At 45.9% G+C, this 24501-nt stretch overlaps 1 protein-coding gene across 4 annotated transcripts in view; it reads left to right on the forward strand.

The window, feature by feature from the left end:
• WIPF1 (WAS/WASL interacting protein family member 1) overlaps positions 1-24501 on the forward strand; it is a 550722-nt gene that overhangs the window by 160022 nt on the left and 366199 nt on the right. For 2 of the 4 annotated variants that reach the window (XM_078681535.1, XM_078681538.1), the window contains exon 2: positions 3753-3849. The exons of the other annotated variants lie outside the window; for them this stretch is intronic. The gene's annotated coding sequence lies outside the window, so the exon portion shown is untranslated. The remainder of the gene's footprint in view (positions 1-3752; positions 3850-24501) is intronic. 4 annotated transcript variants of the gene reach the window in all.

Genomic DNA, 24501 nt, shown 5'->3' on the forward strand with positions numbered 1-24501 from the left:
GATCCACTCCAGTGCCTTCTCTTGGATACCGATGTTGCTGAGGCGCTGGACTAGGGTGCGGTGGCAGACCGTGTCGAACGCAGCAGAGAGGTCCAGGAGGATGAGGGCCACTGTTTCCCCCTTGTCGAGCAGGGTCCGGATGTCGTCGGTGGCTGCGATGAGGGCGGTCTCGGTGCTGTGGTTGGCTCTGAAGCCGGACTGCGAGGGGTCGAGGGATCCGTTCGTCTCGAGGAAGGCGGTCAGCTGTCTGTTGACGATCTTCTCGATGACTTTAGCAGGAAAAGGGAGGAGCGAGATGGGGCGGAAGTTTTTGAGATCGGTGGGGTCCGCTGTAGGTTTCTTCAGGAGGGCGCTGATCTCGGCGTGCTTCCAGCTCTCCGGGAAGGTGGCGGTGTTGAAGGAGGCGTTGATGATGTTCCGGAGTTGGGGTGCGATGGTGGAGTCGGCCTTGTTGAAGACGTGGTGTGGGCAGGGGTCGGTCGGTGATCCGGAATGGATGGTGTTCATCGTGCGGGCTGTGTCTTCGGTGGTCACCGTGGTCCAGGTGCGAAGGGTGGCGGTGGGGGGCATTGGTTCGACGGTTGGGTGCATGGGTGGGGCGCCGAAGCTGTTGTGGATGTCGGCGATCTTGCGGTGGAAGAACAAGGCGAGGGAGTCGCTGAGGTCTTGTGACGGAGTGATGTCGTTGGTGCCGGTGCTGGGGTTGGAGTACTCCTTGACGATAGTGAAGAGCTCTTTGCTGTCGTGGGCGTTGTTGTCCAGTCGTTCCTTCAGGGATTTCTTCTTGGTGGTGCGGATGAGCTGGTGGTGCTTGCGGGTAGCGTGTTTGAGGGCGGTCATGTTGTCGGTGGTCCGGTCGAGGAGCCAGGCTTTCTCGAGGGTGCGGCAGGTCTTCTTGGAGTCCTTGAGGTCGTCGGTGAACCAGGATGCCTTCTTGCTTCTGGGTCTGCTGGGAGGGTTCTTTAGTGGCGCGAGGTCGTCGGCGCAGGCGGTCAGCCACTGTGTGAAGTTGCAGGCTGCTTCGTTGGGGTCCGTTGTGTTGGCGGGTGGGCTCTGGCTGAGGGAGGTGGTGAGCTGGTCTGCGGTGATCTTGCTCCAATTCCTGTGAGGTACCTGTTGCGGGTGGTGGTGGGTCGTGGATCTTTTGAAGCTGAAGTGGACGCAGCTGTGGTCGGTCCAGTGGAGTCCGGTGGCGTGGCTGAAGGTGATGTACTTGCTGGAAGAGAAGACGGGATCAAGCGTGTGGCCGGCGTAGTGGGTGGGGGTGTTGACCAGTTGCTTGAGTCCGAGGTTGGCGAGGTTTTCCAGCAGGGCGGTGGTGTTGCGGTCCTTGTTGTTCTCCAGGTGGAAGTTGAGGTCCCCGAGGAGGATGTAGTCAGCGGAGGGGAGGGCGTGCGGGCTGATGAAGTCTGTGATGTCTTCGCTGAATTGTGTGCGTGGTCCCGGGGGTCTGTAGACGAGGGTGCCTCTGAGGGTCGTCTTAGGGTCAGTGTGAATCTGGAAGTGGAGATGTTCGGCTGCGGCGAAGGAGTCGTTGGCGTCGGTCGTGATGCGGATGGTGTTCCTGTGGACGATGGCGATGCCACCTCCGGTCTGGTTGATGCGGTCCCTCCTGATGATCTTGTACCCGTCCGGGATGGCGATGGCGATGTCGGGTGCAGAGGAGGCGTTCATCCACGTTTCCGTGAGGAAGGCGACGTCCGGTGATTTAGCGTCGAGGAGGTTCCAGAGTTCCACGGCGTGTCTGTGGACAGAGCGGGTGTTGATCAGGATGCACTTGAGGTGGTTGCTGCTGGTGTTTGTCTTGGCGGGTGCGGGGCAGGTTCGGAGGCAGGTGAACTTGCAGGTGCAGCAGGTGAAGGGTCCGTGGGTGCGTCTCGGGGTGGCTCGGCAGCAGGCGTGGGTCCGGCCGGCATTGAGTGCGTTGAGAGTGGCGGCGTCGTAGGTCAGTCGGGTCGTCTTGCCTCGGCGGGGAGCGCCAGGGGTCCTGGCGCTGGGCGCGGGCCAGGCGCGGATGGGCGCAGACGGGCTTACCTTTGGCGCACCTTCGGCGCTCAATCGGTGCTCCCGCTGCGCGCGTCCACTTCGCGGTCGCTCTGGGGGCGTCATAAGTAAGGAGCCGGGAGGGAGGAGCAGCTGGGTGGCGGGAGCGGGGCGGCGAATGGAATCACAGGGGGGCGGGGCCACAAGGAGGCAGCAGCGGGAAATTCCAAGAAGCAGCGGGCAGCGGGAAATTCCCAGGAGCAGCGGGAAATTCCCAGGAGCAGCGGGCAGCGAGCGAAGGAATCTGCAGGCAGGAGGCGGCAAAGGCAGGCAGGAGCGGCAGCAGTGAGTGGGGCGACCAAGCCCTGTGGAGGGCTGAGCGGTCACTCTGTGGTCCCCTACGGTCCTCTTAAGTAAGGAGCCGGGAGGGAGGAGCAGCTGGGTGGCAGGAGCGGGGCGGCGAATGGAATCACAGGGGGGCGGGGCCGCAGGGAGGCAGCAGCGGGAAATTCCAAGAAGCAGCGGGCAGCGGGAAATTCCCAGGAGAAGCGGGAAATTCCCAGGAGCAGAGGGCAGCAAGCGAAGGAATCTGCAGGCAGGAGGCGGCAAAGGCAGGCAGGAGCGGCAGCAGTGAGTGGGGCGACCAAGCCCTGTGGAGGGCTGAGCGGTCACACTCTGTGGTCCCCTACGGTCCTCTTAAGTAAGGAGCCGGGAGGGAGGAGCAGCTGGGTGGCGGGATCGGGGCGGCGAATGGAATCACAGGGGGGCGGGGCCGCAGGGAGGCAGCAGCGGGAAATTCCAAGAAGCAGCGGGCAGCGGGAAATTCCCAGGAGCAGCGGGAAATTCCCAGGAGCAGCGGGCAGCGAGCGAAGGAATCTGCAGGCAGGAGGCGGCAAAGGCAGGCAGGAGCGGCAGCAGTGAGTGGGGCGACCAAGCCCTGTGGAGGGCCCATATGCATGGAACTTGATGTTCATGCTTTTTGCATCTAGGGTGGATAGGAAAATAGTGACTGTTCCATTGCACACTTTTCTCAGCTTATAATAAACATTAAAGATGGCTTAAACTGCTGTATGTAAAAAGCTGCATGGTGCAGCATTGCGTAGATCTTTCGTAAACATTGTTTAATCTTTTAAGTAAATGTGTAAGCGCTTGTGAGTCCATAGGGCATCATTGCCAAAGTGAGAAAGTTTATATTTGAATTAGAACAACCCCTCTACCAGTCTCTCCAATCTTGAGGAGAGGGCTGTTGTTTTTAGGGGTACAACTTACTAACGGGTATATTTAGTTGGCTAATTAGGTTCTCATTGTAAGGGCCATACCAGTTCCCAGTTGGCCAATTGGGAGTTTTGACTCGAATCAGGATTCTAATACTGTGCTAATTATGCATACAACTGTTTACCCACACGATTTTCACCAGATAAAACCTGGCACAAAACTCCGAAACTTGGAATGCAGTGCAAATTGAGATCTAGGTAAATATGACACAACTCTGTGTCGATGTTTAGGGGGTGCACAATTAGCACCTGGGATTGTATGGCCGTAGAGTGAGTGCCCCAGTGTGCATGAAGATTGAAGGTCATTCTTTTCCAGTGACATCCATAGTTAGTTTTCTTCCTGCTAAACAGTAACATTTTGACGTTCTCTACAGGAACTTTATGGCAACAGAGGCCTAACCAGCGTGAGTTAGAGCTCTGGTATAACATTAATATCTACAAGAACGTAATGATTTGAAACCTAAGTTCTTCTTCCTGTTTTTCTTTTCTTCACAGATTGTCTGGGAAGTATAAAGTAGAATGGGCTAAGTGGGCGAGTCCCAGCAAAGGAGAACGAGAGACCTGAGAGGACGTCTTCATATGTGCGTCTTTGGTATGGATAACATGTTCATATACCCTCTTATTTTTCTTTGTAGAATTGTGAAAACGTGATGATTATCCACCTCATTTGCAGTGAGGACACACGTAATGATTGGAACAGAACTTTTGTCATAGAGGTAGATTAATTTGTGATGCATGAGATGTGCATGAGTGAGACCACTAGTTAGCACTTTACGCACAGTGCCCTCCTCTCCAGGTGCTGCAGTGTTGCATTATACCTCTTTCCATAGAAATGCACATACAGATTTGTGGTTCGGTGCATGTTGTAAAGGTTTCTTTGCTCCTCATAAATGACAGGACAGCTTGTGCTCTCTCCAAGTTCGCCTGAACCACTGCCGGAGACCATTTGCTGGTTACTGTTTTCTCTTTCCACACTCGGTTGTCCTTCGTGAAGGGATCTCGGCCCCTCAGAATTTGGAAGGGGCTATACCCTGTTCCCGTGGGGGTGATTTTGTACGCCCAGATTATTTGCCATATTTCTTTCTCCCAGTCCTTGTCACTCATTATCGCCGCTTGTACAGATCCCATCACCACCCGGTTAAAGCGTTCTACTAGTCCGTTACCAGCCGGGTGATATATGGAGGTGTGTTTGGAGAGGATGCCATTCCTCTCCATGAATTTGGTCCATTTTTCTGAGGTGAACTGAGGACCGTTGTCACTCAGAATGGTTTTGGGAATGCCTTCTCTCACGAACGTGTCATTCAGAAACCTTAGAATTGTCTCTGTGTCCATTACTTCTTCCACTTTCACTTCTGGCCACTTGGAGTACCTGTCTATGAGAACGCACACATACTTCTGGGTTCCTTGTCCATCCAAGATCGGGCCCAAGATGTCAATTGACAACTCTTCCCACGGGTTTTTCGGGGAGTCAAGTTTTCCCAGCGCTGGTCTCAAAGGCTTGAGCGTTTTGTCCGCTCCTTGGCACTGGATGCATTCCCTGACGTATCGTTCAGCTTGCAGATCCATGCCTGGCCACCAGTATCCCTGTTTGGTCCGTAGTTTTGTTTTTCCGATCCCCAGATGTCCTTCGTGGAGTATCGCCAGCAGTCTTGGGACTATTCCTGCTGGGGGGATGACTGTGTTCCCCTGTATACGAACACTCCCTTATCGTCCATTGACAGTTCCTCCCTGACTTCATAATACTTCCGAAGATTCTCGCTATGGTGTTTCTTGTCTGGCCAGCCATTCACTATGCACTCCTTCACCTCCTGTATGACCTGATCTTCCTTATATGCTTCGTTCCACTCTTGGTTGCTAATGACCTTCTCCTGGTCATCCATCAAGGCTATACAAAAGGGGATGATGGACGGAGCGTTTGAACAAATCAAACACTCACCCCCAGTCAACTGATCTGGGTTTAATCCATCACCATTCTTTAGTTCACTCAGCCACCCCAGTTCAGACATGGCTATATGCAAATCAGTCTGACCCTGTGCCTCGTGGGAACAGTCCAGCCCGAATTGCCAAGCCATGTCTTCCCTGGACCGGAAACAAGCATCCTGGGACCGGTTTCGGATTCATAATCCTCATCAGCCAGGCTATCTTGAATCCAGTGGCCAAGTGAACAAGGGACTCACGTCTGAGCATACCCTGCCACACTTAGGGCGAACAAAGCGATGCAAAAGGGGATGATGGACGGAGCGTTTGAACAAATCAAACACTCACCCCCAGTCAACTGATCTGGGTTTAATCCATCACCATTCTTTAGTTCACTCAGCCACCCCAGTTCAGACATGGCTATATGCAAATCAGTCTGACCCTGTGCCTCGTGGGAACAGTCCAGCCCGAATTGCCAAGCCATGTCTTCCCTGGACCGGAAACAAGCATCCTGGGACCGGTTTCGGATTCATAATCCTCATCAGCCAGGCTATCTTGAATCCAGTGGCCAAGTGAACAAGGGACTCACGTCTGAGCATACCCTGCCACACTTAGGGCGAACAAAGCGATGCAAAAGGGGATGATGGACGGAGCGTTTGAACAAATCAAACACTCACCCCCAGTCAACTGATCTGGGTTTAATCCATCACCATTCTTTAGTTCACTCAGCCACCCCAGTTCAGACATGGCTATATGCAAATCAGTCTGACCCTGTGCCTCGTGGGAACAGTCCAGCCCGAATTGCCAAGCCATGTCTTCCCTGGACCGGAAACAAGCATCCTGGGACCGGTTTCGGATTCATAATCCTCATCAGCCAGGCTATCTTGAATCCAGTGGCCAAGTGAACAAGGGACTCGCGTCTGAGCATACCCTGCCACACTTAGGGCGAACAAAGCGATACAAAAGGGGATGATGGACGGAGCGTTTGAACAAATCAAACACTCACCCCCAGTCAACTGATCTGGGTTTAATCCATCACCATTCTTTAGTTCACTCAGCCACCCCAGTTCAGACATGGCTATATGCAAATCAGTCTGACCCTGTGCCTCGTGGGAACAGTCCAGCCCGAATTGCCAAGCCATGTCTTCCCTGGACCGGAAACAAGCATCCTGGGACCGGTTTCGGATTCATAATCCTCATCAGCCAGGCTATCTTGAATCCAGTGGCCAAGTGAACAAGGGACTCACGTCTGAGCATACCCTGCCACACTTAGGGCAAACAAAGCGATACAAAAGGGGATGATGGACGGAGCGTTTGAACAAATCAAACACTCACCCCCAGTCAACTGATCTGGGTTTAATCCATCACCATTCTTTAGTTCACTCAGCCACCCCAGTTCAGACATGGCTATATGCAAATCAGTCTGACCCTGTGCCTCGTGGGAACAGTCCAGCCCGAATTGCCAAGCCATGTCTTCCCTGGACCGGAAACAAGCATCCTGGGACCGGTTTCGGATTCATAATCCTCATCAGCCAGGCTATCTTGAATCCAGTGGCCAAGTGAACAAGGGACTCACGTCTGAGCATACCCAGCCACACTTAGGGCGAACAAAGCGATACAAAAGGGGATGATGGACGGAGCGTTTGAACAAATCAAACACTCACCCCCAGTCAACTGATCTGGGTTTAATCCATCACCATTCTTTAGTTCACTCAGCCCAGATGCTTGTTTCCGGTCCATGGAAGACATGGCTTGGCAGTTCGGGCTGGACTGTTCCCATGAGGCACAGGGTCAGACTGATTTGCATATAGCCATGTCTGAAATGGGGTGGCTGAGTGGGCTAAAGAATGGTGATGGATTAAACCCAGATCAGTTGACTGGGGGTGAGTGTTTGATTTGTTCAAACGCTCCGTCCATCATCCCCTTTTGTATCGCTTTGTTCGCCCTAAGTGTGGCTGGGTATGCTCAGACGTGAGTCCCTTGTTCACTTGGCCACTGGATTCAAGATAGCCTGGCTGATGAGGATTATGAATCCGAAACCGGTCCCAGGATGCTTGTTTCCGGTCCAGGGAAGACATGGCTTGGCAATTCGGGCTGGACTGTTCCCACGAGGCACAGGGTCAGACTGATTTGCATATAGCCATGTCTGAACTGGGGTGGCTGAGTGAACTAAAGAATGGTGATGGATTAAACCCAGATCAGTTGACTGGGGGTGAGTGTTTGATTTGCTCAAACGCTCCGTCCATTATCCCATTTTGTATCGCATCCATCAAGGCTACCATTTCCTCCCCACCTTCTTTGTCGTCTTCTTCTGTTTCCATGGCTGCCGCCCTACTCAAGTAATCTGCCACTTTATTCCGACTGCCCGGAATATATTCCACGTCGTATCTGTATTCCAAAAGCTTCAAAGTCATTTTTGAAATCCTGGGTGTGGCACTGGCATGCCCACTGGAGGTGAGTACTTTCACCAACGGTTTATGTTCTGTCTTCAACTGGAATCGTGTTCCCCATAGAAATTGTCGGAACCTTGTCATTGCCCACACCACGGCCAGCATCTCCTTTTCTATGACGCTGAACTTTTTCTCCGTGTCACTCAGTGTGCGAGATGCAAAGCTCAATGTCTCCACCACTCCTTGTCCTCTGTCCTGCATCAACACGGCACCTAGTCCCTTGTCACTGGCATCTGTCGTGAGCACTGTTCTCCCTTGGGGATCGTTACCTTGCAGGGGTACGGCGCCTACTACGTCCATCTTTATGCTTTCAAACTCCCTCTGTGCTTCTTCCGTCCAGCTGAACATTGTCTTTTCTCTCGTTAATTGTCTCATGTGGTGGGTTTTTGTTGCGAAATGTTGAACAAATTTACTATAGTATTCTGCCATGCCTAAAAAGGACCTGACATCTTCCTTGCTGGTGGGGGGTGGTGCGTCACAAATCGCTTTCACGTTCTCAGTCTTGAGCGTGATTCCTTGCACTCCAATTTCGTGTCCTAAGTAGGTCACTGATTCCATGCCTAGGCGGCACTTTTCCCACTCTGCAGTTAGGCCCTTTTCCTCCAGCACCCTCAGCACTTTGGTGAGTTTCGCGTCGTGGTCTATCTTGTCCCACCCCATCACTAGGATATCATCCTGAAAGTACTGGATGCCGTCCATGTTCTTGAACAATTGGTGCATCAGTTTTTGAAACACAGCTGCCGCTGATGCCAGTCCAAACGGCATACGGCGGAATTGGTAGCATCCGAAGGGAGTGATGAATGACGTCAGCCTCCTACTCTCCGGGTGTAATGCGATCTGGTGATATGCTGAGGTTAAGTCAATGGTGGAGTACCACTTTATTCCTCTTGTTTTGGCTAACATTTCTTCAATCCGTGGCAAGGGGAACTTCTCCACTACGATGTTCTTATTTAGTTCACGCAGGTCTACGCATAGCCTGAACTTCCCACTGGGTTTCATCACCACCACTAGTGGTGCCAGCCATTCGGCACACGTGATTGGTTCGATTATGCCCTTTTTCTCCAACTCCTGCAGTTCTACCTGCACCGTGTCTCTCACAGCGAGGGGCACATTCCTCACCTTGTGGGACACTGGTTACGCTCCTGCTTTGAGTACAATCTTGTGCGCAAACTTCTCTAGTTTACCCACTTTGCCTCCGAACACCTTAGGGTACTCCCTCTTCCATCTGTCCAGGTCCGGCCATCCTTCTGGTTCGGTGAGTAAGATCTGAACCTTTCCTCCCGGATCCAGTTTGATGCCCAGGTCACCCTGGTCCAACCACCCCAACACCGATGGTCCTTTTTCTGAGACGTACAGTTTGCAGTTCGCACTGCGTCCTCTAAATTCGAATTTTAATGGCCTAAACCCCACCATGGGTATGCGGTCTCCATTGTATGTGACAGGCCTTATGTCCAGCCGCTCTAGCTCTGGGCCCCAAGTGTGGTCTAAATGTCTTGTTCCACACCGCCCTCTGGACTATTGTGTAGGGCGAACCCGTATCTGCCACAATGCTTATCGGCACTCCACCAATCGTCATGTCCAGCACCGGCTTGCTCGATCTCTTGTTCTCCACGCATAGCACTTGGTTGTAGATGCAGAGTACCGTGTCCTCCTCCTCGTGGTTGCTCTCCTCTGGGTCTTCTTGTCCGTGGTCTACATATTTCACCACACTCCTGGCTGACTTCCTACGGCACACCTTCTCGTAATGCCCTACGATCCCGCAGAACATACATTTGGCGCCAAACGCCCGACATTTCCTGTCCTAGGCCTCGTGTGCCGTGCTTCCACATCGGAAACAGGCCTTCTTGCTGCTTCCCGTCTGTTTTCCCGGTTGGCCTGGATTTCCCTGCCACCTGTTCGGTCCTTTCTGTGGGGTTCCCTTGTTCTTGCTGTCTCTTCGGGGCTCCTCCTCTTCTATTCTGTTCATCATTGGTCTGGCCAACGTCTTTCTTCGCCGCCTCCGCGCATCGTCGTGCCAACTCCGCTTTCTTTACTATTGCCATGACTTCTTTCATTCTTTCAGCGTGGCATCTCCACTTGCCCATAATTTATCTTGCACGGCCTTACTTGTGGTGTGCATCACGATTTGGTCTTTAATGAACTCATCTTATCTGCACGTGGATGCTAGTTTCCTCAATGCCGCAACATATTCTTCCACCGATTCCCCAGCTTCTTGCTTTCTCTGTTGAAAATTGTATCGATCAATTGAGATACATACTGCTGGTCTGTAGTGTTCATTTAATTCTTCAATTGCATGGGCGTAGACGTCGTCGTCGGTATCTGCTCGTTGTTTGGGTACTAGGTTTTTTAATACTCTGAGCCCCTCCGGGCCCAGGTTGTGTAACAGTATCCGTTTCTTCCTTTTACTTGTAAATTTCTCTTCATTTTCATCCTCTAGTACTTCAATAAAGTTATCGATGTAGTCTCTCCAGTCTTCCCACCTCATAAGGGGTTCTCCTGGCTTGGGCAGAAATGGTACGGGCGCCGTTGCCGAAGACGCCTGTGCGCACATGGTTTCGCGCCTTCCAGGTGGTAAGGTCCCACTTTGGCCCTTGGGACTGCCCGGTGCGCTGTCTTCCTCCTGCTTCCTAGGTTGCAGTTGGGGACTTTTTGTCTCTTTCCCTTCACTCTTCCCTGAGGTCGCCAGTGCTCCTGCCCTTGGGGTGTATTATGCTGTGGGGGGTGTCCTTTGCGTTCTTGCCCCGCTGCTTACCCTTTCTGTCCTTCTGTGTGCCCTGTCTGGCTCCCTATGTGGGTGTTGTAGGCTCTGTCGCACTCTCTGATGTCCCTCTTTTGTGGCTTGACTGTGGCTCTCTCAGGCACCTTGTGGTGGTCTGGTAGTTGCACCTGCCTGGGTTCGGTGCTCAATGTGTCCGTTTTTTTTTTCCGTTTTTTTTCTTCTTTAATCCGACCTCGTCGCCATTGTAAAGGTTTCTTTGCTCCTCATAAATGACAGGACACAGCTTTGCATTTAAGGGGTTTATTCTTAAGTAATATGCTCAGAGAGCGCCAAGCCGATTTTCTCCGGGCTCCGGCACTCGCGCCTCTCAACTGTGGATGCGCGCGCATCCACAAAATGGCGGGGGGCGCATTGCGTCATTACGCAACGTGAGTCAGCTAGAGCGCTGACATTACACATGGATGTGTTTTGCGACAAACCATACAAACCTAGCTGGGGCAGCATTGAGTCAAATTTCTGTTCTCTCCCCCTTTTCCCCTTCCAAGAAGGTGCGCTTGAGCATGGTCAGATGCAGAACATTGACAGTCATCATCAACTTTATTTCGCATTTTAAAACAAATGCATAAAAGTACATAAACTCATAAGTAGTATACATCCAATAAAAATCCGTCACATCCAATCAATTTATATACAATAGCTCGATGGTTAAAATATCCACTTAGCGCACCAATAGAAATATTATTAAAAGGCAATGATCAAAAATAAAAACAGCCAATTTAAAGTTGTTATAATAACCTGGTAGCTATAAATATTAAACAAAATGCACAGATAGGAATGTAAAACGATACTCTTTGGCTCACTTAGTTTGCACAGACTGCTATAAGCGGTTACAAACAGTTAGAGCAGACCCCTAGAGGCATACGCCTTTCAAGCAGCTAGTAAAAAAGGACGCGGTCATGAAACATATGTATGGCGATTCCAAGTGTCGTATTACTGCAAGAGCCTATTTGTGCGACCGTAAGGTAAATTTCTTCATCAATGGAATGATAAATATTTTCCTCTCAACCTTCTAAAAGGAGCAAAAGAATAGAATATGAGAGATAGAGTGGTTGGAAAGACTGTCCCAAGGACAGCTGATTTACCGAATATGCTTGTGCAGGTTACCCAACCATTAGAGGAATAAAGTTCAATTCAAACATTTCCAGTACGAAACGGTGCATGGTGTTAGAAACAAAAGAGAGATAAGAGAAGTGCCCAAATGCCACAGATGGCAGTGCTTGTAACTAGTGTCTGAAATTTTGCTTTGATCTTTTTTTTTAACCATCTTTCTTGAGTACATTTGGCATTAAAGAGTTCCTTTAATCTAGATTTAGAGAAGGCCTTGCACTGAGATGGTTAATCGTACAATATCGCCAAAGCCAACTCGCTAAAAGACTGTTTCACATAGACCAACCAGGCAATAAAGGAAGCTCGATCCAAAGATAAAATATCCTTTAACACAGTGTGATTTAGTTAGACCGTGTTCCTTTTCCACATCGCTAACGGTGCTATTAACAGGGCCATTTTAGTGGTATTGATTATAAAAGGGAGGCCTAATTCTTTATGGACAATAATATTACGGCACGAATCGGTGATAGACCATAATCTTTTTATGAATTTGTCCTCTATAACTTGGAGAGAATCGGGTTGTGTTGTGCTCCAAATTGCTGCACCAGAGGTAGCTATAGATCAGGTTTTCGCCGAGTACATTTCTAGCATTTCTTTAATCGGTTCATTTCCTAAATTTAAAGTAAACTTCCAGAGGGCAGCTATACTTTTGGTCATCTGATTTACTCTGGTACTCACCATCTCAGACCAGTTTAGAAAAGCATCAAAAAGAATCCTCAAATACGTAAAATTCTCCGCTCTCTTTATGTTTCTGCCATCCATATGGAGCCTTATTAATTTTTTCCTATTCCTGCCCACAGCCATCACAAAAGTATTGGATTTATTAACATATAGGCTTAACTCTGCCATATAGGCAGAGTATATCCCTATGGAAAGCTGTAAGGCCATTGGAGTTCCGGCCAATAAGACTGCATCATCTGCATAAAGCATGACGGGCAAAGGTAGTAAGCCTACCGCCGGGATGTCCTTACATTTTTCGCCAGCACCTCATTTAATTTGTTTGTATATAGTTAGAAAAGAAATGGAGCAATGACACAGCCCTGTCTGACCCCCTTCTCAATCCTGAAAGTTTTAGAACATTCACCGTTTCCCATACCGAATTGCTGCCTCTGCTTCTCTATAAAGTCCTCTTATGAAAAACTTATGGAAGACTCCTCGCCCATTGTTTCCATAATGGCCCACAATTTACTGTGGGACACGTAGTCAGAGGTCGCGGATAAATGCATCAAGCCTGTATATAAATGGCCTTTCTTTGCAGTGGCGTATTTGGCTGCACCTAAGGCTAGGTTGCCCCCCTTTTCAAAAAAAGTGTATTGGACTTCTGCAAGAGCATTGTACTCCATTGTTCAGTACTCCAGCCTGTTGAGTAACAATCTATCCATTAGTTTAGCCGTGCTGTCCAAAAAGGAAATTGGGCTATAATTAGCAGAAACTGAGCCATCCCCTTCTTGTAAATTGGAATTATCAGAGATTGTCTCCAGGTAGGCAACGGGCCAACTTCAGCTATGGCATTAAAAGTTATGGGCAAGAGCGGGGCCCACTAAGGTTTATTGGCAAGAAAGATATCCATTGGAACCCCATCTGGACCAGCAGCTTAGAGCGCAGGCGATTGAGACAAAGCAAGATTTATTTCATTGATAGAAAACCCCAATGCTGGAGGAGCACCAGGGGATTGCACCGGGACCTCCACATTAATATTTGCCCAATTTTGGAATATGTTCTGGAATTGATTTAACCAACTTTCCGCATCTATATGGAGGTCCAATGATGGCCCACTTTCCCCCTGTAAAAATGGGAAATTGACCACTTTCCAGAAGGCCTTGCTTTCTTTACATAATCAGGCTTCCCAGGCTTCCACAAGTTGCTTTCTTTTCCTCACCTGCTTTGCAGATTTATATATATAGCCCTAAAGTTTCTAATAAGATCTTGAGTTCTAGGTTTCATTTTAAGAGCTTTACGGAGGTCAGTAGAGCAGTTTTTCTCAAACCACCTGGAAGGCAGAGGATTATTACCAGGAACTGGGCAAGTTAGTTGATCTCTTATAGATATTAAAATGTTGATGAGAGTTCCCACAACTTGATTTCCGTTGGTTAGTGGGTCTAGGCATAAGCAGAACTCCCCGAAGATGGAGGACACAATATTATTCAATAGTAAATTTGGCTTAATTTTCTCCCATTTTAAGATGTACTAATTTTTCCTGGTTATGGACAGTTTTGGGGCATATTTAACTCCAGATTTTTTAAGGGTTCACCAATTAAAAGTACAATGTATTAAAGCGTGATCTCTAAATTCAGTCCTCTTTATCTCAGATTTCTTGGGCCTACTACTGGAGGAGACCGGTGTGATTATGAAATCAATAGTGGAGGTGGTACCTGTCCGATAGAAGGTTGAATCCATTTGGCCGGTAACAGTGCGTATTGGATGTGCAATTTCTAACTCCCATGTGATCAGTAAACTACTTAGGGCATTACCATAATTTTGATGGTTAAAATGGCAACTCTGATTGCCCTTTAGGTTGATTACCCCAAACATAAGCGGATCAGTGTGCCTACAAATATGTGTATTAAAATCTCCAGCCCAGACAATGAATAGTGGTCTAGGATGGTGAGAAAGCAGTTCCTCCACAGTTTTCCCCAACTCCTCAACCACTGCTATTGGGTTAGCAAAGTTATTGTTATAAAAATGTATTAACAGCAGGTCTAGCTTCTTCTGTCCTTTCGCCATTAGAATATGAAAATGAGGTGAGCTGTTCAAAAACACAACCTTTTCAAGTGAGTTGGTATTAGCAATAAGTATTAGTAAGCCCCCTTTTGCTCTACCTGAGTTCAAAGGAACTGCTGGGGTGAAAAATGAGCGATAGCCATTCAAAAAATTTCCTGGAAACAAATAAGTTCAGAATTCTGCAGGTCACTTTGCCAAACCAAGGTTCCTTTTTTGTTCCTATAACCTGCTATGTTCCATGAAAGAAGTGAATTCTCTACTTGGTCTGACTGGGACACATACTCCCCTTGATGGTTAGTAGTTGTTGCACTGGGCAGGTTATGAATACATTGCCTTTTAGAGTCGGGCCCATAAATCCCGCCTAGGTTTTTTTTTTACATCAATTGGTCCATTGGAGACTCTGCTCACTAATATTTTGGGGAGTGCAGGGGCTTTTTAGAGGGGATAAGTCAGCCGTAACAATCCATATTTTCCAGTATGGCAAATCTGTTTGATATAGATATATTGCTATTGGCCAGCCGAGATGTACTGATTAAATTAATATTTACAGAAGGACTCCGGCTTTGTATATTGGTTTTATACCTAAAAGGTGGCTTATAGAAAAGACCCAATGGGACGGTATAAATCTGAGACTGTGTTGAGGGTGCTACAGGTAGTTTGCATAACCAGTCCTCTACCCGCCAACTATTATCAAAATTAAGAACAATGCAATCGTTTTCAATCGGTTTTAAATCAGACCCAACTCAGGGAATTCTTCTGGCCATAGTCAAATGAACTTGTATGAGGTGACCTATATTAGCAGCTTGCAACAGCCAGTGCCAGGACCTTGGCTGTTAATTGGAGAGTTGATTCAGTTGATCTACTCTAAGTAATGGAACATTTACCATAATTATAGAAAATGGACATACCGCTGGTGGTAAGTTCAAAGACAAAGGTTTACTTCTCTTCATAGGGAGGAATTGGTGCAAATTATGTGTACTATTACTTGGAACTGCACGCTCACTAGCTACTTTTTTTGCAAGAACCACCTGCTGCATACTACGGCTTATGGAAAAGCCAGTGGGGTCTGGGGCCACCGTGGCAAGGTTTACTGGGTTCGCCAAATTCGCTGTACTGGTCACATCTAAACATGGGAGGTCTACAGCAAAGGTTTTTTGACAACCATGGCACAAGTTGTATGTGGTAATCCCATTGTTGGAAGATACATTGTCTGAAGCTACAGAATTGCCCCCGCTGTTTGTGACAATGATCTTTTAGCGACCAGATCAGCAAGAGTACGATCAATAGCATCTAAACATGAAAAGATGGATTGTATTAACTGTGTAAAGTTTATCTTGGAATTCTTGCCAGTTCAAAGTCAACGTTGCAGTGTCCTGGTGGGGGGCATGACTGGATGCTGTGCTCTGGGAGGAATTAACCTTTCTCAAATTTTTTTTTTTTTTTTTTTTGCGATATTAACTGGAGCAGGTTTAGTTGGACCTCTTTTCCTTTTACCAGCAGAAACTGTTTCCTGGGAGAATGACTGGCCTGCAATAAAACAAGAAGATGCGGGCGAAACCACGTGGGTGGGCTCACAGACGATGATCTGATCAACTAATGGAGGTATAGCACTCAGACCAGATAGCAATGGAAGCCCATTTTCAACCCCCTAACCCGCATAGACAACCTCCTTTCCGTCAGGGCGATCTCCTTTTCCAGGGCAGTTGTTGCTTTAGGCTAAAATGAAGTGATGGTTACCTCCTCTGTAGCTTCGTGGATCACCTTTTTTTCCCCATTCTGCTGCACCTTAATGAGGTGATCCCATTAGAGGGGGGTCCATCCCGGCCTCCTACGAATGTGGTCGGGCCCGCACTTGGCCTGGAACGTCCCCACATGCGTCCTGCGCCGTGGGAGCGTGTTGCGCTTTTATGTGCGAGTAATCAGAAGTCAGAGCAGGCGATAATGGGAGCTATAGTCTTCCCAGCGGTGGCAACACGGCTATTTCCTCGATGCAGGGTGTCGGCGGCTACACAGTTGCGGGAATGTGGCGCGCTTTTATGAGCGAGTAATCGGGAACCAGTGCAGAGGATGATGAGTGACCGCTATCCCCTCGATACAGGTTATTGGAGGCTACCATTGACAGTCCTAGAAGAATAGACCATCTGGACATGAACTCAGACCAGTGCATGTGCAAACATTCCAGTTGCGCAGAAGGAAAACAAACCATTTTAAATGAGGAATTGCTTAAGGAAGACAACAAACTAAACCATACAGACGTGATACAGAGATCAGCCCTATGATTCAGCTGTGTGATAAAAGTTAAAGACCCCATTGGGTTAGCTTCTACCAGCTTATTTTGCATGTGCTCTGTATCATTTTATGCAGATCCTCTGTCATGTATTTAATACCATCCTGTTTAAAGGTTCTTCCAAAACCTGGCATATTCCCATTATAATCTGATGGAAATCATTCTAATCAGTCCTAAGAAGCATGCCTGGTAAGGATTGTTAGACCAGAGAGTCTTCAAGGAGGCAACGAGAGCTGGAGCTCAGACGGAAGTGAAGCACCAATCTAGGGACTAAATGCTACCAAAGTCCCTCAGTGTTTCTCACCACGGTGCTTTCTGGTAACATCCTTGGGAACGTCGCAAGGACTGATTTCCACACATTGATAACCAGTGCATATCTGGGAATCCGTAGAGAGGTGTATTGGACTTACACAAGCAGCTTGACAAACACTCTGCAACTGGTGACAGCATGCCTGTCTGCCTGTCTGTAAACTGAAAAAGCCATATCACTGCTCTTTTCAAACTTGATCCCAAAATGAAAACTACTTAACCTCACTCTGTGTATAGGCCACTCTTAATTTTAGGACCCCACAAAGAAAATCTTGATAAACTGCATGTACCTTTTGGTGATCTACACTGCCTCTTTTGTTTTTGACCTAACAATTAATTTGGACTCTTCCAAGGTAATGCTGTGGAGGAGAATCTAAGTCTTGGATAGACTGTTCTGATTTAGCCATTTCAGCTTAAATTGGATAGTGATTACTTTACTGTCCTGCCTTGGCTGCTGCTCTAAAGACTGAATCTAATACCATGCTGGCATACGTCAGTGAATCGTAGGTGACCTAGTCTCTGGGGAATCTGTGAGGGAGCCATATTGCATCCAAGGGGATTATAAGCGGACTTAAATTGCCATAACTAGAATCTCTTTTTAGAACATGAGTGTATCATAGCTACTCAGTGTGTCAGTAAAGTTGGTATTGCATGCAACAGGTTGAGCAACCAAACTGTAGAATTTTATGATATATTAAAAACAATACTAAAAAAACCTTTCCAGTCAATCTTGAGGCATTTGATTGTTGTACAAATGCTTTGCGGCGTAAATCCAGGATTGACTCAATGACTTAATCATCTCTGACCACTAATGGTAGGTGTTTAGGCGTATTGGGGTGGCCTGGACAGGTAGCACTATGCATATACAGAAATGGAAAGGGCATGGAAGGCAGATGCTTTAAGTGATCTGAGAACATTTATACTATTGAGGGTTCTGTTGCACTTCCTCAGCATCAAATGTGTCCCATTAACCCCAGCAGCAATCTGTTCTAATTTCCCCAATTAAGTTCTGAGTTGAGAAAGAATTTGAAGTCCAAGCATGTCCTGAGAAACGCCGGGAGAAATGACCAGTGTTTGTAAAACAGATGATCCATATCAAAGATTAAGCCACTTAATAGGAAACTTCTTCCCAATAACCTAGCTGGCCCGTTGACATACATTTGTTTGCAAAACTTGAGAGCAGATACAGATCTGACTTATGAATTGTCCTTAAGGGTCTCTGTAAAGACTATATCTCTTGGTATTTGAAATGGAGAGATCCAATATGAAATGTTTTGGGGATTCTGCTATACACAGAGGAGGTTATGTCCATGGGTCTGTATCATCTGCTAACTTTTGGAGAGGCTACTTGGAACAGGAGAGCATGTAGTCTGGGCTTGTCTGAATGTTTGTCCCTTTTGGAAAGAAACTATCTTCTTTGTTTTTGCAATGCTAGGGACGTGTACTCCTGTTACCATCAGAAATGTGCTTTTTGAGGAGGACATACCTAAGCTAGACATCGACGACTGTATGAAAATCCAAGATAGAAGTTAAGTAGGAGCTTTGTCAGTATTCCCCCTTTGTGTGCTTTTACCACTGGAACTCCTATCACTCCACAACCTGTAACTTACTACTCCCCTCTTAATCTGGCTGCTATAACTGTGCTTTTGCTCCCAACTCCCTAGCCCTGCGCGGTCCATCAGTATGAATCATGATGGCCTCCTCTGTCTCCTCATACTGATGAAGGCTATCAGACTTCCCTCCCAAAACTGGAAGATTTGAGAAGTATACCCCTGATGTTCTCTGATGCTAGGTGTGCTCAAGGTATACTCAATGGCATGTTCCACACCCATTATCTGACAGGCCTCTGGACTATTTGGTTCTTTGGGCCACCCATTGTGCTTGCATGCAAATCCACTACCACACCGCTTAACTTCACTTCAGCAGCCCACAACCATGACGAGTTGGGGAGGGATTGGCCCTTCAGCAATGTAGTGATCGTCGTCACATGGATTAGATGGTCATTGTGATGAACAATGGTGATTGTGCGCTAGAAAACAGTGTGAATGCCGCCATCTTTTTTTCTTTATCCTCAACGTGATGCAGTGATGAGGTTGGATAATGTGACATCAACTAGTTTTCAGCCTTATGCTTCTATTAAACAAGGTTTGAATGGCAGCAGCCATATTGAAGTAAACCATGGCTAATCACCTTTCTATGCTGCCACCGGTCCCTAGTAATTTACCTCGCTCTATAGTCTAATTACATTAATACAATTAATTAATTTCAACAACATTGGAAGACGTCACCTGGAACTGCACCTATGTAAAAAGGGACTCCACTGGCCCTTTGCCAAGACCACACTGTGTCTGGCAACAAGGATAGTTGATGAATGGATTAATCTGTACTGGGCTCGCTTTGGCCCATGGTATAGGCTTTTCTTCTTGGTGACTGGGCAGACTATATGTCTGGGTGTTTGTGTCCTATAGCTTCTGTTTGTAATATCACCACTCAAACTTTATAGTCTCCCCGTTTGGTTTCCTACAGATAGACCTGTCCTTAAGACCATGTAATGTAATAAAGTTAAATGTTGTATTGTAATTTTTCTCATGTAAAGAGCTCGGACACCTTATGGTGAAGTTTGCTTTATATAAAATTAAATAAATACTCGTGCGTATTTACTTTAAATTGAAACGCTCCAATACACTTTTTTCTTGTTTTGCCATTTGTTGTTTGAAAGACAATCCGATGCGGGAAGTGGTTGGAAAGGACTCTGGAGAGAATAGACTTTGTAGATAAACATTTAAGAACAAACCATCAACTACACTCTGAACTACTTGGATGCTCTTTCTCTTTAGAACTTAAAAAGAAAATGTTTGCGATCACCAACGTCCTTTCTGTTTCAATTGAGTTCTTCCATTCACAAGTGCTGTGTATGAAACATAACCTTTTGCTATTAAAACTAGAACATCTCACCAACTGACTGATTGCCCAAAGTCTGCAACAGTCTTCTGTTCTATAGTTAAGAATTGTAAGAATTTTTTTCTCATTTATTGTTAACCAAAAATAAAAAACTTTGTGATGTGTTCAAACAATGCTTAAATTACTTAACGGTTTATTTACATCAGACCAATCTCTCAGACGAAGGGTTTTTATGTGCATTCATTTTGAATTAATACTTGTCCACATATTACAAGGTCATGTTTGTATTACAATTGCTTTTATGTATGTATAAGTAAAGAAAGAAAAAAACTGAAAGCTATCACTGTCGGAAAATAATTGACAGATCTGCAGAGGTGAGCGAAAAGGGAGCAGCTACAGGGAGGCATTGTGTCAAATGACACACTGACAGTTGAGCATGATATGCCTCCTTTGAGCCCTCTGTATGCAACAGCTTCTTTCCTTTTCACCCTTTTGTGATGTCTTTAATTCTCAGTATCCTAGTCATCCTTCAGTGGTAAGAGAGCGGGTGTACTCGAGACAGTCCGTTTTATTTTATTAGCGCTCATTCATTCTGGCCACCCATCATACAGTCAGGACTTAATTGATCAATAAAGAGGACCATTTCCTCAGTACAAGAATATAATCAAAAGCTTCTAGAGAAGACTATTCCTTATCTCTTATGTATTTGAACAAATCAATAAGAACAGCAAATTTTATCATCCTGATTAAATTACAGGACATTTTGTTTGGATTTGACTGTTTCCTGTAAATGTTCAGGGTTTTTGAATCAAACTTATTCTTCAGAGCCAAGATGAAAGGTATTCTGATTTCTGAGACCTGCACCTCCAAGAAAATTTTTTATTGTATTTATGAGAGGTTCTCTGTTAGTCTCAAAATGGTTTAGTTCTTCTTTTCTTAAAATGAGTAAAAAGTTCAAATATAGCCAACACAAATAGTGAGAAACAGGTGAGTCACCATGTGCTACCATCATAAGTCCTAGAACCTTTTCACCAGCAGAGAAAAATGGGAAGAACAAGGCTTATACAGATGGCGAACCCATTGCAAGTCATGTCTTGGGAATAGAGTTCTTATACCTTAATATCGATTTAATAGTTTCAATTGCCTTTAATTGATTTGATTGTCTGTTTGTTTTGTTAAAATGAGTGTACGTTTGAAATTATATAAATACATAATCTGACATTATTTTCTCTCAATATTTGTTTTAAAAAGTGACTCCGAGAAGCATTAAGCTATTTGCCGATTGCCAAATGTGGTGCTTATTTTTTCTTGACACGGCTTGCGCAATTGTCATTAACAGGGAATCAGGAGAGTCTCCAAGTACAAGTACCAGTCATGGCAATTCTTCTATAGACAGCCAAGCCTAAAATGGCAGTCGCTGTGTTGCGCAGAGGTTTTTTTAAATATTGTTCTAACACGTCGATAATGATTGACTCACTTTTTTCACAACAAAGCAAATTAAAATAGAAAGAACATTAGGCTTCTTTGAATTCAAGGAAAGTTTTAGCCTGCCTGACAATGTGAACCATTTTGTTAATTAGTCGAACATTTCCATCCGCTTCTCTGAATGTCTTTAAGACCTAAGACAACATCCTCTTCTTTTTGCATTACTCATACTTATTGTAGCAATTATACTTGATCTCTTATGAACCCAGTGCACAGAACAATTGCAGCTTCTATAACCTTGAACACTGCCAGTAATCTTATTCAGAAAGAAAAAAAAACAACTCTTCCCCATGTTTAATGTTATCCTCATTCAGTATTTGAGAGCCCTGACTTCTGTAGGAATAGCATATATTCCCTTATATTCTGTTTTCATTTGTGTTCTAAATTTAAGTTCCAAATAGTCGTAGGTTGTGGACTTACTATTAGGATTCTTCAGATAGTTTCTCTTGAATCTTGCCAATACTGTAAGACAATTTTTTTAAAATCTAAACCATAACTATGCAAATAAATCTTATACCATTCTAAATGATGGAACTTCCCTCTTGCTAAAAACATCTTGACGGTCTTTGCTTTAATCGAAACGGGTCTACCGAGTTAAGCCACGTGACCAAATGTTGGGAGAGAAACCAGTAATGAATATCTTAAGTTGGATTTTACATATTTTATAATTTTATTGACTCGTAATGAGATTTCACTTAAAATAATTACGGCCTAGTTTTCTCTAGTTAAGATTTCGAAAATTACCTGAACAGCACCGCTTGGGTTGTTCATAGTTTTCTCAAATCTTGATGATATGCTCCTTGCGCAGTCTGGCCTTTTTGATTTGAAGTACAGGCTCTATAGTGTAGGGTCTCACCCAATGACCAAAGAGCTCCATTTGCTACCAATTTTGAGACCGCCCAGATACACGAGGAATCTGAATGAGGACTCTATGATGAAGCATGCCACTTGGAAACCCAGTGGGTGAGTGCCCTTTAAAACCATAGGGTGATTACCTTGGGCAGGTACTGCATATGTTTCCTAAACCGTCAGATGCCACATGTGCTGTTAAAAGTCAGTGATTTGGCTTCCAAAGACAACCAATTAATCTACGAAGCTCCTAGGTTTCGGAGTCGACGCTTCAAGCACGTGGAGTCAAAGTGCAATCCTGCTACTGTAAAGCATATGAAGACAATGGAAGCGTTGCTAAGAATTTACACATTGATGGTCGGGAACCTGATGCTCAACCCATACATAAAGATACCACGCGGCCACACAAGATAAAGTTGCTTATTATACGCAGCGATACTGCAAAAGGTGATTACATATTGATATAGGCAAAAGTGCAGGCTTACAGAATAAGCAGTAAAGAAACATATTGTCATTGCACTTACCAGAGCCTCGATAAGCCGAGCATTAGGACCTCGGTACCGGGCAAGTAGACCCAAGAAGAAGCATAAGGGTTGTGCTTAAAGAGCTGTCCAAACCCTGAGGAGGCCCACCACCAAAGCTTCTAGGTGACAGCTCAAATCAACTTCAGCGGTCTCCAGCAAGTGAAGGGCTCCAATAGAGTTAGGGGAAAAGGTCATCGCCTCCCCGATTGTCCATGACGACTCTAACGCTGGTCCATCACAAGGCCTAAGAAATAGAATGAATGACACAGGCTCAAATGGACAGTCGACAGGGGCAGAAAGAGCTCCACTCTCAAGGTCAGCCACTCCCATAATTGGTTACCGTGCTGCCGCCTTCTTGAAACTGCCACCACCTTTTGATTCTGCCAAAAAGCAAAATATTGATGACAGATGGTCTGCGTGGATAGAGATGTGATAGTTTTATTGATGCACTTGTAGAGACTGCTAAAAAAAATGATCAAGTATCTCAAAAATCTTGCTGGTGATGATGTGAAAGAAGTCTCACAGAAAATGCCTCAAACTGACAAAGAAATTGCTTCTTGTCAGATTAAAGAAACGCTGAATCTAAAGTTCAATCCAGTACCAAACGTTGATTACAAAAGATATATTTTCAGTCAAGAACGCCAAGAAGTTGGTGAAACCATTGACGAATTTGTGGAGAGACTTGATACACTCATCAAACACTGTGTAAGTTCAATCAATTTAAAGATGAGGAAGCTGTGCAACTTAGATTTATTGATGGATGCTTGTCAGATGCATTCAGACGACAAATGCTGAGAGAAACTCTTAGTCTGGAGTGAGCGTTGATGGCAGCCAGAGTGGAGGATGGTGCTGAAAGACCAGCCACTGACATGGAGACATGTGAGTTCCACAAGACTAAGTTACATTTCTTTGACCATATCTTTTCTAATGGGGGCGTGACACTCAATCCTGCTAAAGTGCAAGCGCTGTCTAATGCTAATCCCCCTCAAGATGTTTCTATGATATGTTACTTTCTTGGGATGGCCAGTTATTGTTCAAGATGCATACGAGATTTTCGACCATAAGTGCTCCCTTGCACGAGTGAACAAAAAATTATTTTTTTTGCATTCAAGTGGACAAAGCTTCAAGAAAATCAAACAATCCATTGAAACTGTCCAGAAATGGACTATTTCAATCCAAATCTTCACACAAAGGTTTTTATTCTTGCGACCCTCATTAGGTTGGGCGCTATCCTGGCACAACACAGTGGAGACCCCACGCTCAAAGAGATAATGTACCATATGCCAGTAGAAGTTTGTCCCATATAGGACTTGCTTACTCTTAACCCGAGAAAGAAAGTATGACCATGGTATGGGCTCATGAACATTTTCATGTATTCCTGTATGGAAATACTTTTACGTTGGTAACTGATCATCCAGCTTTGTTGACCATCTTAGGCAGTACAAAAGCCAAGATGTCTCCTCTCATTGAATGGTAGGGACTCCGATTACAAGAGTATGATTACACCATTGTAGATAGTCCAGGGAAGAATCAATACCCTGCTGACTACTTTTCCAGAGTGCCTAGACAAATACAAGGTTCTCCACCCAAGACGCCTGAAGCCTACATTAATTTAATTGTAAAGTAAAATACGCCAGCTGCTGTATCATTAGGCCAGATTATCACTGCCACGAGCCATGATAGTGGCATGCTGAAGTTGAAAGATATAATTACACATCAGTCATGGAACTGATCCAGCGTTTCTAGGCCCACATTCTACCCTTTTGTCTTCTTAATCTTGGTTACTTTCTATTTTGGTCCTCCGATGGATCTTTTTTATGTCGCACTGAGGTAAAAGAGTTAGCTATTCACGCCCAATTAACTCAATTGTGATTAACAGTGCAACCAGTTTGGCTACACAATGAGCATCAGGAAT

Source organism: Lissotriton helveticus, chromosome 3_1 (genome assembly GCF_964261635.1).
Source record: "Lissotriton helveticus chromosome 3_1, aLisHel1.1, whole genome shotgun sequence".
Lineage (NCBI taxonomy): Eukaryota > Metazoa > Chordata > Amphibia > Caudata > Salamandridae > Lissotriton > Lissotriton helveticus.